We start from the raw sequence: 19,274 nt of genomic DNA on the forward strand, positions 1-19,274 counted from the left end.
TTTGCATCCTCTAGACGGCATTCGAATCTTGATCTTTCCATCTCAAAGGCTTCGTATATGCCAACTCCAATCAGATCACATAGAAAGAAGCATTCGAAAAAAAGTAAAAAAAAAAAGAAACAGAAAGAGGAGGAGAGAAACAAAATAATAAGAGACAGAGAGAGAGAGAGAAATGGAAAGAAACCAACTAGCAAATGTAAAGATATAATAGAAAATTGGAAAGACTAAAGAAGAAAAAGATAGAAAAAACAAATTGAAAGAAAAGTAGGAGGTTGATAAGAGGTTCATGTTAAACAGAAAGCAAAGGATTGAGGGAATAAATTAAGAGATAGACGGAGGATAGGAGCGAGAGAAGCACACAATTACTACAAGATAAAAGGAAGTAGGTCACGTGCACTTAGCATTAAATTGAGAGTTCGGCATTTCTAGGACATGGTTTCTTATTAACGAATCAAGTCTTGTAAGATGACTTTGGATTATTCGCATCTTTCTTGCACTTACAGCAACTTCTGAGAAATGTTCCAAACTTAACTTTTGCGCCCCCTCTTACTGACCCCTATATCTTGAATAAAGTTTACTACCAGGATTTGTCTTTCACTTTTTACTTTACTTATTTGTCTTTTATTTATCTGTCTTTTATTATTTGTCTCTTACTTAATGATCATAGAATTACAAGTAAGATGTTTTATGATCATTCGGCGTTTGAACCTTCTCACAGCACAGAGAAAAACGCCACCAAAAACACTAATGACATGAATTAGGACGCATAAAAATAATGATGAGCGCTCAAAGAAATACATGCACACCATTCATGTAAGAAACAAAAATCGCGCCAGAGGTCGCTGCAGATGCTTGTTATTCGTTGTATTTCACCTTGCAATGGAACACAATTATCTATTTTTTCGCGATTAGCCGTCCTAATTTTACACGGGGTAATACAAATAGACCTCGTATGCGGGAGCAAGAAGGGGAGAAGCGAAGGAAACTGTAAATCCACGTTCTAATGAGAAGGAAGCCCCGTCAAGCGACGTAATTAATTTAAAGTCCTGTTTCGTTCTCCCCCGTACCTCGCTACGAAGGTGGTTTCCGTAATGTCGCCTTCGCCGCTGTCTCTGCGGATTCCGTCACTGTGACAATCAATCTGATTAAGCACTCCGTGCACGCCCCTCCCGAAACGCATTACGACAAGGCAACACGGCGCAGCGTTTGGCTTTTGACGCAGAATTTTCAGAGGAGTGAGTGCGGGGATGACGAAGCGTACGTGGTCTCCGCGAGGCTCGCGTGTGTTACTTTTTTGAACTTTTACGAGGTGGTTTCAGTTCGTAGGTTTGCCTCGGAGAGAGAGAGAGAGAGAGAGAGAGAGAGAGAGAGTTTACCAGAAAAGAGCAGTCACGCGACGGACATCACGTTTATCGGATGCTGACTTGCTCCGCCCCTAAAATTGCCGGCGTTGAAAATCTACAGATTCCGACGGTATTAGACAAGGTCGAAATGATTCTCTGCGTGTGACCTTATAAATGTTAATTGAACTCCTTTTGGTGATCCAAATTTTTCAAATAAAAAATGGGATTAATTTTTTTTTCGAGTGATCTGTGATGAGTTAAGTCGAAGGAAACTGAAGCTACAGTTTCGTTTGTTTCAGCGAGAGAAAAATTAAATTATTACCAGTTTAGTGTTGGACAGAAGGCAATCGGATGATTGCCCAATAGAAAACAAGAAGAAATATCGATCATTCCTGGAACTGAATTCGCTAGAACTGTTGGCAGCGATTAAGAAGGAAGTTAACAAAAATAAAAATTCCACGGATGGAGTCACGTGTCATCTCTTCTACCCTGCTATTATAATAATATCATCATAATTTTACATCTTATAAAACACCCCTGTGTTTTATAAGATGTAATATTCTATTCTAGAGGATACAAACCATGGAGAAATGATGTAGTTGGGGGGGGGGATAATCTCCTTAACGAAATAAAAGATGAAACACAAATATAAATAATGTTTATTTTCCAGAGTATAGTCAGTGCACCGATAATGTTCCGGAGAACAAAAATATAATGAAAGACAACTGTTTTCATGAAATAAGTGATTTTCCACCACAGTAGACACTTTTAAGTTATTCGTAATGACTTCATCCTCTCTTACGACGGAAGAGTTATTGTATGGCATTTCTATCCAGGAAAGGTCATGAACTTGAGGCGTATTAGCATCATAGATGAGCTAACTAATCGGAGAAAACCTGGTCTGTAGAGATTAAAGATGATCTTTTCAAAGCGAATTCAGGCCTCCAATAAGTCCAGCGGTTGCGTCACACTGGACGGTACAAATTATCTACCACCTAAAACACTACATTATACGCGAAGGTAGTGCACACAAGCTACATCCTAATAAAGCGCAAGAGGAATATTGTAGGCTCTTCAATAATAGATTTTTTTTCTTTTTTCGGTTGAATGTTTGCTGTTTTGCTTTGTTCTGGACAGAGATGAATTAGGTGTTGTTTTAACTAAAACAGCTACTTAAGTGAATGAAAATAAATTATACGCTAATTACTAAAACAACATCATAAAGGTAATAGCGGAAGTAACTGCAGCCCACACCGCAATGATTACAAAAGGTTTGAACTAATTTCAACGTTGGTTTTCATTACTTAAAAGCCTCCGCAATTGGAAGAACGACGGTACGTTGCGCCCTTCGATTGGAATAGGCCTAAGTTAGATTGTCGTCATGATGGGAGGAATCTTTATATGGACGTTTTTCAATCGAAGGTGAGTTAGCCGATCTCATACGGAGGTAGCAGGGTTTTTTTCTCCCGGAAACTCGGGTTTGTGATCCCGCATACAGAGAAATTGGCCCTTCAAAACATACGCAATTTACAGACAAAAAAATATTAGCTGTGGTTACCACAGCTAGTATTTTTTCATCCCTCTACTACCAGTCATCAACATCAGCGCCATCAGATGGCGCTGATGTTGATGATTGATAGTAGAGGTTCGGTGTAGTGGTGGAGACAGAGAGTTGTACAATAGATGTCCTCCCGCGACGAGTTTTCGGACTCCTTGGAGGTGTCACGAATAATAATAATAATAATAATAATAATAATAATAATTATTATTATTATTATTATTATTATTATTTCCTCAAATATCCTCCAGAAGACATTAACAGGTCTGTAAATTTAGGCGTAGATAAGCGACCAAGAAATTCATCATCACGTTATATGCAATGAGCATATCCTATCCTCCCTTTTCTTATTTAGTTAATGGTATCTTACTCAATAGGGTTAGGGATCCATCACTTTTACCGTTTCAAGATGACCTAATTTTCTGCGATTGCAGACTTCTGATTTATTATAAACCAGACCTGATGGAAGGAACAACAACAAAAGATAGAAAGGTGATTTAGGATTTTGTAATAAAAAATTAATTAAAATTTCACTTTCGTTTCTAAATACTTGTAAAAGACTATTTGGTTTACTGGTCATTGTCTATTGCATACGACTTTTATTAGTACTTCTTTAGATTAAGAGTTCAGAATACCTCAGTAATACTGTTTGAACTCATTGGTTCTTTTTACATTCCAGATAGAAACTCATACAAAAGTTTTTCAAAAAAAACAACAAAAAACAAAAAAAAACACTCCTAAATCCTGAAACTTCCAATGAAAAACACCGCTTATCTACTTGAAAATAAAGGGATTATTTTTTCATTCTTTTAAAATTATTCCTCAAAAAAGATAATCTTTTATGTGGATTTTTCCCCCAACAAAATATTAAAAATGAGCGAAACACATTAGTTTCATAGGCTGGGATTCATATATGACATCAATATATACTTTAATATCAATAAACACATATCGTACATCTTTTCAGGCTATTCAGTTATATTTGCAACAACTAAAGAGAAAAAAATGTACATTTTAACCTCTAGTGTTAAAGTCCAGAACTATCTTAAATCAGCAAACTTTCCTGCTGCTTTATCTTTTCTTAGTTTCATCAAAACATTTCCACTGCTGACAACGCACACAAGCATTCAAAGGCCAAAGTAACGTTGGTTGCTGTGATATTTAAATGCCAAACGGTTGCCTGGGTAATGCAGAGTCAAGTAAATAATTTAGGTACATTATCTGAGAAAAATTCGGGTCAATAATGGAAGCAGTTACTCTCGCACCCATAATGAGAGGAAGAAATAGTTTTTTTTTTAAAGGAACAAAGTGTGGGTTTTTGTACCTCACTAAATCTTCTATATAATTAGAGTTCTTGACCTACAGTCACGTGTTTTTGTCACGTCACCTTGCAAGCTGAATATTATTTAAATTTAGAGCAAAACGTATTACGTTATCGATTTCAAGTGTCTGGACTTTTTTACAAGCGGGTTAGAAGATTGCTGATGGTTTAACGTTAGAGATTCCGAATATTGTTACTTTGATAGAAAGAATATTCTTGTCAATTGCAATCGATTCATTTTAAGAGTATTACTTTACTTTTTAGATGGTAATTTATGCTCGACGGTTAACGACAACTTTTCCAACTTTCTAACCATCTCCTCGAGGTCCATCTCATATAACAAAACACATCCGTTATACGAAGTCAGTTATCTTTGCAGTGTCACCTGAAAAAATGACCCATCATCTATTCTTCCTGAGGATAAAAATTCATGAATATACAGGTCGGGAGTTGATGACTTTTTTTTTTTTTTTTTTTTTGCCTAGCGGTAAGGTAACCATACTAGTGGATCCATACACTTTCTTACTTTCCCGAAGGCAGGCGTCCATAAATTCTTTCCTTTAAATAGCATCATCGCAGCCCCTGCTCAATGCCCCCTACTTTCTCTTGTTGACAACTACTGCTTTTGAAGAGTGTAATTTATTGTTGCCGTGGGAAGTGTATGGCGCACGAGAAACTTTCGCATCTGTTATACAAAGTTGTTCGTTCTCTCCATGTAGGCACGGGTATCTTTGGAATCGCTAGGGAGCATCTTCCAGCTAGTTATTGTCTGGTGCATGTGTGAGTGAGAGGTAATGACGTCATACTAAAGTCGGTCAGTGACACGTACACAATAGTTTTCAAAACACACTTCGCCAGGAGCACTTCTGGTGCTCTTGTTTACAGGAATAAACGCATTTCATAGACTTTTGTTTTATTTTCCTACTAGCCTACATCAAAAAGACATGGCACTATACTATAAATTAGTCGTGCAAAGAGATTCAAGCGGGAATTCTGTGTTGAGTCGTTGCCCAGCAACGTACTAAACTCGGTATAACTGAACATTATAGTGCTGGATTATCGTCCTTCAAATGTTACAGTGTTTGTTGTAGAGAATTCTGTACGGAATAATAGTAACTTCGATGATGGTTTAGAGTCACCTTACATTTAATACATTATGAAATGAATCAAATTATACAGTATCTACTCGCTTTATAGTCGTTTTTTAACTTCTCTATGACAATACCAGTGTGTCATTATAGAATTTTGTGTGGATAAAACTGGGTTAAAAATATCACTGGCATTTGTGCTATTTTTTACGTGAAATTTAAGGTGCAAACCAACAAAAGCTGTACATTTGAGCTTTTAATAGAAATAATGCTGCATAATACAACGGGGGTGTTATTAAATTTACAGAAATAGGTAAGTTTTGCAAACCCGAACATAGCCTGCATGTGTTTCAGTTGGGATTTTGCGTACTATTATTTTCGCTGTCTTATATCCAAAATACAAATAGAAATAAAATAATAATTATAGTTTCGATATTATGAAACATTCACCGAAACAAATCAGAATATAGCTTTCAGACAAGTGTAAGATGTCATTTATACAATGCATTGGTATAAGTATATTTACTGTGTATATTGGATACAATTATTTAAAAATATGCACGTCGAATAATGCTAGAAGTTCCTGAAGATATAATTTGATTTAAAGTTAAGTTATTTTTTATATTATTTAAAATACTATTGTAATATTAACACTACTATACGGTGTACTACGTGTATTGTAATATTGCATTGTTACGAAAAATGGTAGCCTTGATTAAAGTTAAACTGGATGGTTTTCCTGTTACAATTTTCATATAATATCAGGATAGAAAAGCGCGTTGCGTGATTGAAATCACGCATTACTTCAATGCTTTTGCATTATATTGTGACAGAAAATACTTTTACGTGCCAGTTCTTTGCTTTCAGACAAATAAGTCGAGGTGCTTGCCCATGATTTGGACGTTAAATATTTACGAAAATCTAATGTGAGTTTTATTCGTAGCATTCTAATTCATTTATTAGAAGATTTTTTGTTTATTTATTTTTAAATTCTTGGTGATGAACTCACAGATTATGGTGCGATGGATAGAGCTAGATAAAGTTGCAATAATCCAACTTTATCAAGCTCTTAATGTTAGCTCTTAAAAGATAATTCTTAGAACTCGTTCAACCAGTAAGGTTTATTGTGAGCTTTCTCTTCTACCTTACTCCTGAATGCAGTCAATTAATCTGTTTACTACTATATAATAAGAGGAGTAGACAACCACTTATGATTCATGCAATGGTTATAACTTGATCAGGACAACAGCGTATTCCAGTCAAGGACACAGTTTTGTGTCTGTCAATATTTGCTTTCTTAAAAGGAAGGTGTACCTCCACATGAAATCCAAGCATAGTAAACATTAGCTGTTTACTATGCTATTCATATTCTTGCGTGTGTGTTAACAAATCGTTAAGGACTACAATTTTAGGGACATGTCTTGGCAACACAGGCAGTCATCTTTGTAGATTCATGTGGCATATTGCATGTTCTCTCGTTGCTTACTAGTACGTGCTGTTGTAATATTGGGTAACACAGGAGAGAGAGAGAGAGAGAGAGAGAGAGAGAGAGAGAGAGAGAGAGAGAGAGAGAGAGAGAGAGAGAGAGAGAGAGAGAGAGAGAGAGAGGATACACACGTGTTTTCTGTAACATGAATCACAGAAAACAATGCTGTTCAGGTGGAACAATATAACGAGTTTAAAACAGAAATCAGGATCAATTTAAGATACACCTGCAAAACACGCTTGCAAATGAGCACATTGTATTAGTTATACAAGAAAATATCAATAAAATCATTAAGTGAATTCTCAGAACAGGATGCTCTGAAACATCCAAAGAAAACGAAAAATAAAAATAACAGCTTTCAAAGTAACATCCAGCAAGAAGTAAAACTTGCATTGATGATAAAATATTATAACAAGTAAATACTTTATCATATGAAGATGAAAAGAAACGGACATTAATAAATCAAATTTTGTTAAAAGTAAACGGCATAATAAATAATATACACCAAACAACTTTATTATTTGGAAAAGAAATATTGACCATAAAAAAAAGAAAGATGAAAAACGAATTCAAACTACAGAAATGAAATTCCTGAGAAAAACAGCTAGATGTACCAGGTGTTGTCGCAAAACAAACGAAAACATTTTGCATCTTTGGATATAAAATCAATAAATTATTGCATAAGTAAATATAAACAAAGACGAAGAGAGTGTCTAAATCGAATGGACGACAGCAGACATCCAAAATTACTGTGTAGATATAAAGCAAAGGAAGAACGAAAAAACGATAGAAGAAGGAAACCGTCGGCACGAGACCGGAACAGCTATTTGGAAGACGAAGATTATGATCCTACACGAGAAAGGCCCCATTTTTTCTTTTTTGTTTTTTAATTGACCTGGTTTAAGAACCGTTGAAGACATCGGAATGTTTCGGTAGGAAAGTTGATCACAATTTATGCTTTTCTTTTTCTCAGAGAAAGACTAAGGACATTATTGAGTATATTTGTATGGTGAGAAAGGAGGCGGAACAGGAGACTAGCAAGATGTATCACCAATTTAAAACTTTTTTAAGTTTCTGTTATTAGAGAATCATTTGAATGGTTAAAATAGGAGAAATGAAACTGAATCAAAATCGCTGTTATGGAATCGTACATATTTTTTTCCCGTCTGAATTTAAAAACTGGCTTAAATTTTCTGGCTAGATTTTAAATTACCCTTTGGACATTTTTCTAATAGCGTTAGAATAAGTATTTGGACCACAATACTGAACAGATAGTGTAGCTGGGTGTGCTGTTTAAAGGGCGATGATTCTAGCTTAGTCACTGAATCAGTGGCTAAGGCTGCGACTAATATAGTCTCACACAGTCATGGGATGGGAGGGGGGGTTTCGTAGCTGAAATAGGAAGGAATACTGATGAAAAACCCAAGTAATGATATGAAATAGTGTATAAAAGCGGATCGAAATTAACACGAGGCCTCTCTCTCTCTCTCACGCACATGCATTTAAATGTTAACTGATAATTAATTGACGAATGAAAAAAATATGAAGGAGTGTAATGTTTTCATTACGAGTGACTTGCAAGCTGTAAACGATGTGAAGGATCACCTGCTGTAGCTCTTAGCGAAGTTTATATAAACAAAATCCGAAGTTCTATGCGCAGGAGAACTACACAATTTTACTGAAGTTTTTCTTCTAAGAAGGGCGACTTTGGCAAATGGTTTGTGATTATGAGACTGAGTCTCTCACAAATATTTTACCTCTTGAGTCCCTAATGAAGGGGTTTACGACGAATTAATGCAGCCGGATCGTCACTTCTCTGCTGCATCCCATAAGGGGAAAAATATTTTAAGAGAAGAAAAACCCGAGTTTCCTAGTGAAAAACACACTCTAATGTATGAGACCGGCTAGCTCACCTTTAGTCGAAAGAGACCAGATAAAGGTTCCTTACGTCTTGAACGGGAATCGAACCCGGGTCTTTCTAATCAAACAGCTTCCTCTATACGGACTGAGCTACGAAGGGTCGACTCTAAGCTGTTTTTACTGAATAATAAATGAAGATAATATTTATTGACTCAAAGAAATCCTTATAAAATAGTAATCATGAGCAGACATCCACAGGAGTGATGGTACGGACTGGGATACAACAAATTGTTCAATGATGGGACTCTGATGAAAATAAAAACAATCTCTTATACTGTTTGCATTTGAAGAGCATTGCCATCAAATATGGAAATAATTTTTAAATAATATTCTCCTCTTTGAAATAAATAGAAATGGAAAGATAAGGCTGAGTGGAGATGACGGTACATTCTGTTCAACTTAAGGTGAGTTAGCCAGTCTCATACGGAGGTGGATGGTTTTCCTCCCGAAAACTCGGGTTTATCATCACGTAAAATAGGCAAATCGGCCATGAGAACATAAACACGTTTAACAGGCATAATGCACTGGTCTCATAACCTGAGTTTATTCGGCAGTAAATCCAAATGAAATGAATAAAATAAAAATAATAAAATGAAGTAAAATAAAATAAAAAAAGCATCCCTACTCTGGATATCAAATCTATTTTTTAAGCCACCACACACCCTGGAAGCAAGACGCGATGGTAGCTTTATCTACATTACACACTGTACAATAAAGCGACTGACACACACACACACACACACACACACACACACACACACACACACACACACACACACACACACACACACACACAGTTTTGAAAATCCCCTTCCATGCTGTAAAAATGATAATTTGCGACACGCTTAGCACACGTTTGTGAAACCAGATCCCAAATCTGCTCTCCTAACACGTCCCAATCATAGTCACACTGATTGCTACTGAAAGAGGTTGCTGTGGATAATCAGATTATCCCCGGGCAAGAGTAAATGAATGAGTGTCAAGAGGAAGATAAGATGCCTTTCTTTATTTCAAAAATAGGGCACCACAGAAATTAAAAAAAAATGGAACAATTCAGTGTTTTAAGAAAAGGAAAAAAAATACCAGAAACAGCCGAGATTGTATCTACAAGATAAACAGGAAATGTAGTATTTTCTTTTTTATCTTATCACCCACACCCACTTTTTCAAGAAAAAAAATATCTGCTGTCACCTGTTATCCACTAGTTATTTTTTTTAATGGAAAATCAAAACAGGGTCAGGTCTCAATGATGTAATTACCTTTCTTGTAGGAAAGGTAAACATCACCTGGTTGCCATCCAGTTGAGATCATGTGGGGGGGTGTTGACACATTCTTGGCAAGGTTATTCTATCTACACACTAGTAAAAGTTCTTGTGAAGACCGCTATGGGATCAACCATCCTTTCTACTTTAAACGAATAACCCAATGAATCACCGCAGTTGTTTCGTGACTAGAATTTCGTTGACATTCTCCATACACACATCTTGTTGCCATAGTTACGCTAGTTTAATACGTATAGGTTAAACGTAAACAAGGACTTCTCCTAATGGTGCTCGGGTTGGATAGGAGCATTTCGAATAGCTGAAAAACATATATTTTATATTTTCAATAAAACAGCTACCGTAACACGACTTCTGTAACAAAGTGCACGTAGCGCCGTCAGAAGGAACACGCGTTTTACTTGGAAAGAGGGGAGTTCAAATTACACCGTAATGCCTTTTGAATCTCTGTTCCCTCTTTTGAAGATCGATGAGCAGCCAATCCCATCCTTAGTCATCACTGATTGGTACTGGGAAGGCAGGTACGCCAAACAATTGCCGCCATAGCTTGGTCTCTAACTTCATATATTAATTATTGTGTGAAATAGTGTGAGTTCTACAGTCCATTTTTCGATGTTCTGGCGTCAAAAATTCGAATTTTTGGGAGAGAAAAATACTTCCGTATGCCAGAGATCGACTATCTCGGGAAGCAAACTGGAATGATTATAGAGTGTAACATTTTCAAACTGAATTTGAAAAAGAGTTGAATGCGTACACCCTAAATAAAACAATAGAATAATACAGCAAAACCATAAATATAATTAAAATTATCTTTTCGATATCAATATCGAAATTTCGACATCTCTTTTCGATGATGTTGGTGATAATCTGTATTCAAAAGAGTAGTCAATATTTACACAGATGTCAATAACGAATTATTAAAAATAGTAATATCGACAAATACACTCTTATAATCTAGAACATCACGAAATCTCTAAATCGGTTACGAATAATTCAGATCGTAGAGGGGGGGGGACATCTGGATTATATTTCACTTTATTTTATTGCTAATTGTGAATGACGTTATTATACAGATGATTCACAGGAAACGAAAAGCAAAATATAATAATTAACTATCGAAAAGCTAAAATGAAGACTGCGATTACAAGAGAAGAACAACCAAAAATGATCAACTTCGACAATCCTGAGCGAATTCACAAATATGTTTATTACAAGGGAAATATTAAGAAAGAGAAACAACTCATGCGACATTGATCTATGTGTCTAATTCTTTCTCTTATTTCTTCCATTTAAGTTCATTAGTTGCTTACATTATTACGAAGCAACTAAGACTATGGAAGTGATTTTGTAAGCAGTGTTTGCATTTTCTGGTCTTTTTTTTGTGTTTGATAAGATGAAATAATCCCAACATTATTAGCCTAAGTTGATTCAGATATGAACGGTTGTGATGACCTTGTGATAATTATTTGAACGACCAGCTGTTTAGTGTAGTCATGTTTGTTCGTTTATCTGGCCATATAGGACAACCAGAGAATGGATGAAACACATTTTGATTTAGCTTAATTGGTGATAATATGTCTCATATAGCAAAGCAACAAAGCAACAAAGTATATCAATAATAATAATAATAATAATAATAATAATAATAATAATAATAATAATAATAATAATAAAATCTAGCAATTTTAATTTTTATTAAAATTGGACCAAAATGACTATCATTTTAATACCACGAATGCGCCTTCATTGTTATTATATCGTCTAACTGGTTGTGTTACACTCTTAATATTTCTCTTTCTTCAGTCTATCATGCTACAATTCGTTTCTAATTTGAAGGAATAAAAGTATTTCATTTTGAAATTCGTGACGCAGTTGGTATCAACGAACTAGTTTGGTTAGAAAGATGACGATTCCGGTTTCATTAAACCTTATAAACCTAATAAAGACTTTTCAACTGAAGGTGAGTTACTAATCTCATAATGATATGGAAATGGCTGAGGGTTCCTTCCGAAAAACAGACAAATCAACCAATTAGAGAACACAAGTATTAACAGATACAATAAACTATGCATATTGGATTAATTGTCCTATTATAGCATTGATTTCTACGATAATTCTACCCAATGAAAACTAAAGTTGTAGTACATTAATATTGTAAATGTCTAAGGATTAAATAATTGGAACCCCTTCTCGAGTTTCCATGATATCCAGATCTACGTCTCTCTCTCTCTCTCTCTCTCTCTCTCTAGACTTGTAAATCTCTCTCTTCAAATCGCTTATTTATCGTAATCTATTTTGTATTCTCCAAAGTTACTAGACGAACTATTACTTTCAATTAGTAGTTATCATAAGATGAAAAATAAAAAGAAGAATAAACTGATAAGCCATAGCAAAGCAATAAAGTATTGTTCGGAAATGTTACAGAACATCGATCTCATTTTAGTGCACATAAAAGACCATACGAACGTCTTTTATGTATAATTTTAATGTCAAGATGCAATTATTTGTTCTGATCCTTTCAACTATTTGTCTAAGATTTATTAGACGGATATTAGGTGTTCGTATCCGACGGTAGGTGGCGTTGAGACTTCTTATGATTTTTTGCCAAGATGGCGTCGAAAGCTGAATCGCTATAGGATCTTCAGCCTCTTAAAAAAAAGGAGAGGCTGAAGATCCTATACACATTAATATAGTGGAATGTGGGTTGAAAACAGACAAAGTACCTATTGATTTCTTTCTTTTATTTTCTTTCTGGTAGAAAACAGTGTGAACGACACTACTTCAGAAGGCAGAGGCAGATAGAGTGAATGAAGAGGAAAAGGAGAATGAAATGGAATATGCATGAAGATGGAATATTTTACAAAGATTTCCCTAAGCTTCTGTAATCTTGAAATAAATTGTTGTATGAGCAACAACACAATAAATAACAAACCTAGTTCTAAATCCTCGGAAGTGCAATGGAGATACCTTTTTGATCATTGAAATGGCTATTTCTACGTAGAAAAATAAATAAGTTATTTGAGTTCTGGACTGAAATAAATTAATAGATAAATTTCCAAATAATAGTCTTAATATAGTCTTAATAATAGGCATCATGATCATATTTTATAATGTGAATTATTCTAAAATAAAGTCGGTTATTTGTCGAAGGTTTTTGAATTTTGTATCTTTGCTATGCCAATATGTCATGCAGATTGAATAATATACTGCTGTTGTTGACAGGAGTGATGCTCGTGATACAGAAGACGTCGTGTCACTGTATATCAACACGTGTCAAACGAATTATGCCCTTTGAGGATGTCATGCGATTAATGGAATATGTTGCGAAGTTCCGAGTAATATTCCAATCACGTGACGTGTGGTGAGGGCTTTAATATTCGGAGTTATGATCTTTAACACATTTTCTAATTATACTGTGATTATTATAAATTTATTGCTGCAAGTACATTTTTGCTCGACAAGATATTTCAGATTTGAACTGTTTTCGAACAGATGTTAAGAGGAATGATTTTGTCACGTGATTAGAATAGCCGAGGAGAAATTTTTTGTTACATGATAAGAGCCAAGACGAAAGTTTTTTCAAGTGATAAGAAAAACGTTTTTGTCACGTCATAAGACAAGCCAAGATGCAAGTTTTTGTAATGTCATAGAAGAGTTTTGTCACATGGAATGAAGAAAGAGGTGTTGAGAGAAAGATATTTTGTCACGTGATAAGAGTTAAGAAAAGCATTTGTCATGCGATAAGAATGCAGTTTTTTTTGTTTGTGGAAAAGGTTTTGTCATGTGATAAGAATACAGTTTTTTTTGTTTGTGGAAAAGATTTTGTCACATGATAAGCAAGATTTTTTTGTCACATAATACGAAAGATTTTGAGCACGTGATGAGAAAGTTTTTCTGCAATAATAAGAGATGAGGATTTTTCTGTCATGCCAAAGGGCGAAGAATGATTTCACATTTATAAGTTAAAAACACTTTTTGTCACATTATATTTATTCAGGCGATAAGACTAAAGAAGAAAGAATTTTTCATATGATAAGAGTTAATGATTTTTTGGCCAAATGAAAATAGTTAAGAAAGAATTTTGTGAAGTGATAAGAGATAAGAAAGATTTAAACATATTCGACATGATAAAAAGATTTTTATTGCAATATAAGCCAAGATATTTGTCAGGTGATATGAGCTAAGAAATTTTGTTGTATGACAAGGGGATTTTTTTTGTCACTTGACAAGAGGAAATATTTTTGTCGTGAAACTCATATTAAGTTTCTTGGCTACATGAAAGGTTAACAAGAAAGTTGTCATGTGATACGAGTCAGAAATGATTTGTCACCTAACAAGAAAGAATTTTTGCCACATGATAAGATAAGAGTTAAGTTCTTTTGTCACATGGTAAGAGTTATGAAAGATTTTTGTCATGCGAAAGGAACAAAAATTTTATATGATGTGAAAAGAAAAGATATTTTTTCATCACCTAATAAGAAGCAAGATTTTTTCACAAGAAAAGTTTTTTGTCATGCGATAAGATTTAAGAAATTTCTTTTGTTATGTGATAAGAGTTAAAGAAGGTTCTTTTGTGATATCATTAGTTAAGTTTTTTTTCAAGTGATAAGACAATAAATGTTTTCACGTGATAAGAAATATTTTGTCATGTAATAAGAATACTTTTTATTACATGATAAGAGCCAAGATTTTTCTAATGTGATAAGAGTTAAGAAAGATTTCTGTCAAGTGATAAGATTTTGCGAAGAAATAATAATTTTCATCATGAAAAAAAGAGGTGAGATTTTGTCACATCATGAGCTAAGTTTTTTCATGCAATAAGAATTAAGATTGTTTATCGTGCAATTAGAATGATTTTGGTCATGTGGTAAAGATTTTTTGGTCACGTGATAAGAGAAAAGAAAGATTTCGTAATGTCAAAGGAAGGAATAAGATTTTTTCTCACATAATGAGTTCATAATCAAACTCCTGATGTGTACCCTCAGGGGATGTAAACGATTATTATGATAGTTCCACATGCGAAAATTTCATCTTTACTAACTTCTAATTAACAATTTTCCTCCAAATCTGTTACCTGTCAAGATTCCTACATTATCACATCTTATATTTCTGTCTTTTAAGGCACTTTTTTGTTTGGTATATATGCGGAGATCATTATGCGTGAAGCATTGGATGAGCTCAGGACAGGAATTAGGATAGGAGGTAGACTGATCAGCAATCTGAGGTATGCTAATGATGCAGTACTCCTTTGTGATGACATGGAAGAAGTATGACTACTTCTTGACAAAGTTAACAAGATCAGTAACTGCAGAGGACTTCAACTCAATCCTAGCAAGACAAAAATTATGGTACTCAAAGTAAATACAAACAAGGAAGCTCTTGAGAAATAAGTGTACCTTAATGGAGAAAGAATTGAGGAAGTCACAAGTTTGAGTTCCTGGGATCCATTATTAATGTGAAGCATTGCTTTTCAGAAGACGTCAGAAAAAGGTTAGGAATAGCTAAAACAGCAGTCAGAGACCTGTCTAAAATCTGGAAGGATGGATCTATCTCCATGGGAACAAAGTGGAGGATTTTGGATGCAGTTGTTTTTCCATCAGCGCCTTATGGATACGAGATTGGAACCTAAAGAAGTCAGACAAGAAACGGATATCTTATTTTGAGATCTGGTGTTACGGAAGGCTGTTGAGGATATCATATACTGAAAGGCGTACAAATGAATGGGTGTTAGAAAATATCAAATAGAACTTTAAGGCTCCTTAAGGATATTAACAGAAGAAAGTTAAAATATTTTGGACACATAGAAAGGATGGAAGGGGGACTTCTCAGAACAGTAATAGAAGGTAAAGTTCCCGGAAAAGAGGTAGGGGTAGACCATCAATGAGATGGATGGATGGCATGCGTGGAGTGACTGATCTTTAGAGAGTTAAGGCCGCCAGAAAAGCAAACAAACATCTACACGGCATCTGTAGATGCCCAGTGAACATAGTAGTAAGGCACTTTTTACTATACCAATCCACCTATATCTTGGTCTTCCTTTGGGGTCATTTCCCTGCCAACCTGTCGAACAACACTTGTTTTGCTAATCTTTCCGCTCCTATTCTGTTTAAGTGGCCACACTATCTAAAATTAGCTCTCCTAACACATTACTGAATGCTAACAATATCAAGTTCTTTCATTAAGCTATTTCCTAATATACTCATTTCAAATACGATACTGCCATCCATGCGATCCCTTCAGTCCCCTAATATTTCTCAGGATTCTCTCTCTCTCTCTCTCTCTCTGTGTGTCTCTAGTCTTCGATCAAGATTTTTATTCCTAACTCAGCTCTCAGTTCAATAAATTAAAATTCATTTGACCACCCTCTTGTATGAAGGTGATCTGAAAAGTTCTCGGCCTAACAATGAAAAAACGAATTTATAATTTCAAAATTATTTTTATTTTTCATCATAATCTCCCTTAAAGACTTATGCATTTATTCCGGCGATACTCCGGCGCCATTATCCTGTCCCTGTAGTGGTTTTCAGTAAGATCTGCAAAATACCCCTCTACAGCTGCAATCACCTCTTGATTCGAAGAAAAACGCTGACCAGCGAGGAAGAGTTTTAGTTTTGGGAAGAGATAGAAGTCAGAGGAAGCCAAATCTGGGGAATAGGATGGATGTTCTTCCAACCATTCATAGTGCAGATCCCTTAATTTTCCCATTGCCAAAACACTTTTGTCGGCAGGTGCATTGTCCTGATGAAAGATAATTTGTTTCTTCTGCAAACCGAGTCTTTTCTCATGAATTTTTTTTGTCTAGTCTGGTTAAAAGATCGGAATAATATTCCCCAGTTATTGTTTTACCCTTTTCAAGATAATTAAACAAAATGCCTTTAGCATCCCAAAACACCAATGCCATGACCTTTCCTGCTGATGGAACTGACAATTGGCTTCTGTCCACTGTTTTGACTGCTGTTTGGATTCTGGTGTGTAATGGTGAATCCACATCTCATCCATAATAATAAATCGACGCACAAAATCAGTTTTATTCTTGTTAAAACACTCCAAGCACTGTTCAGAGATTTTCATGCGAGTGAGTTTTTGATGTGCTGTAAGCAAGCCCGGGCCCCATCTTGCGCAAGGCTTTTAGATTTGCAATTCTTCATGCGAAATCTATCCTACACGTTCTTTTGAAATGCGTATAGTCTCAGCAATTTCACGCGCTTGGACTCGCTGGTCATCCAATACCATATCGTGCACTTGATCAATGATTTCTGCACTTTTTGAACGTCCGTCACGTGGATCATCTTGAAGGCTAGTACGGCCACGTTTAAACTCGGAAATGCACTTTTTTTTAATTGTCGAAAACGAAGGAGAACAGCGCCCATAAACGTTTATGAACTTCGAATGAATTTCTTTTGGCGTTAAACCTTCTTTTACAAAGAATTTTATAACCATACGATACATTTTGCTTCAGATAGCTGTATAAAACAAACTATTTGATAGAATTACTTGCAATTTCACATGGATGCTTATGACAGATGTACCAACAGAGTGAAAAATCTTGCCGATAGTGTTGCCATCTATGGTCGAGGCCGAGAACGTTTCCGACCACCCTCGTATACAGCTAATTTAGTGTTTTGAGTAATTTCTTTCTTATTCCATAAAAATATATCCAGTCATTAAGTTGAAAAGAGTTAAGAGCTTTTCAAGTGATACTTGAAAATAACTCTTATTTTGAAGTTTTGTCTGTAATAAGAAAGATTGTTTTTTGTCATGTGAAGAGTTAGTAGTCATTTGTGATAAGAGTTAAGCAAGATTTTTCTCACCTAATAAAATAAGTGAAAATGGAAGTTTTTTGTTAGGTAAGAAAGATTTTTCACGTGAATAAGAAGAAAGATCTTTATCTAGTGATAATAGTTAAGAGTTTATCATCACAAGAATTTTTGTTTTGCCACACATGATTAGGCTTTTGTCATGGGATAAAAAGAAAGAATTAATCTAATGGGATAAGTGATGCAAGATGTTGTTTCTATGTGGAAAGATGTGAAAGTTCTTTGTCATGTGATAAGAAGATGTTTGTCACAATAAAAGGATTAAGTTTCTTGTTACTTGATTAAGAAGAAATATTTTTAATATATCGTAATTAAGAAGCTTTTCTCATAGGAAAAGAAAAATTTTTCTACATCATAAAACGTTTTTTTGTGAAGTGACAAAAGGAAAGATTTTTGTAATGTGATAAGTCTTTGTTTAATGGAAAAAAAGATGTTTTGAAAGAAAGATATTTGCCACATGGCACAGGAACCAATATGAGTTTTTCTCAAGTGATAACATGAGCAACGGTGAAAGATTTTCATGTGATAAGAATTCAGATTATTTCACGATAAAAATAACATTTTATCATCATATGATAACATTTGTATTGTGATCAATCACGATTTTGTCAGGTGGTATAATTTTTTTGTCACATCACAATAAGAAAATTTTTTCACGCGATTATAAGTTCTTGATCACGTGATGAGCAGGGGTGTAGTCGGGCCAGGGCGACGCCCTGGTACTTTTTTAAAACTATCAAAAATTTTAAATTCATTATAAAGAATTATAATAATGAGACTTATAATGCATTTCCAGCTTTCGGTCAAAAAATAGCAGCTTGCCACTCTTGTCATTTTCGTTTCAGAAAACAAGTCATTTTCGTTTCATATGGCCATCGCAATAATAATAATAATAATAATAATAATAATAATAATAATAATAATAATAATAATAATAATAATAATAATAATGCCACGCTTCGTGCTCTGGATTTTCGTTTCAAAGGTAGAGCACTGGCTCTATTTCTTTTAGGACTACACCCCTGGTGATGAGTTAATTATTATTATTTTATACGGGCACCTCCATGGAGTCGAAGATTCATCGCGGGAAATCCAGTCTATCCACACAACCATCATACTTCAACTTGAACCCATTAACAGACAAATCACTCACAACTGACTCTGGCAACCCCATTCCACTCATTCACATTCAAGCAAAAAATCTAGTCCTCACACGCCTACTAACCACAACTTTATTCAACTTCCAGGAATGAGCCCTTGTTCTGATCCCTCTAGCCAAGTGCTGAAACTTTAAGCAACTTAAATGTTTCTATCATATTCCCTATTTTTCTCCTATCAACCAACTTCTGAAGTCCGCACACCTTCAATCTATTCTCACAGGGAACATTCCACAGGTCAATCACCATCTTGGTCACTCGCCTCTGAATCCTCTCTCCAGCTTCCTCATCCCCAAGAAACCCA

Source organism: Typopeltis vanoorti, chromosome 11, assembly GCF_054136105.1.
Source record: "Typopeltis vanoorti isolate ZY-2024b chromosome 11, IOZ_Tvanoo_1.0, whole genome shotgun sequence".
Lineage (NCBI taxonomy): Eukaryota > Metazoa > Arthropoda > Arachnida > Uropygi > Thelyphonidae > Typopeltis > Typopeltis vanoorti.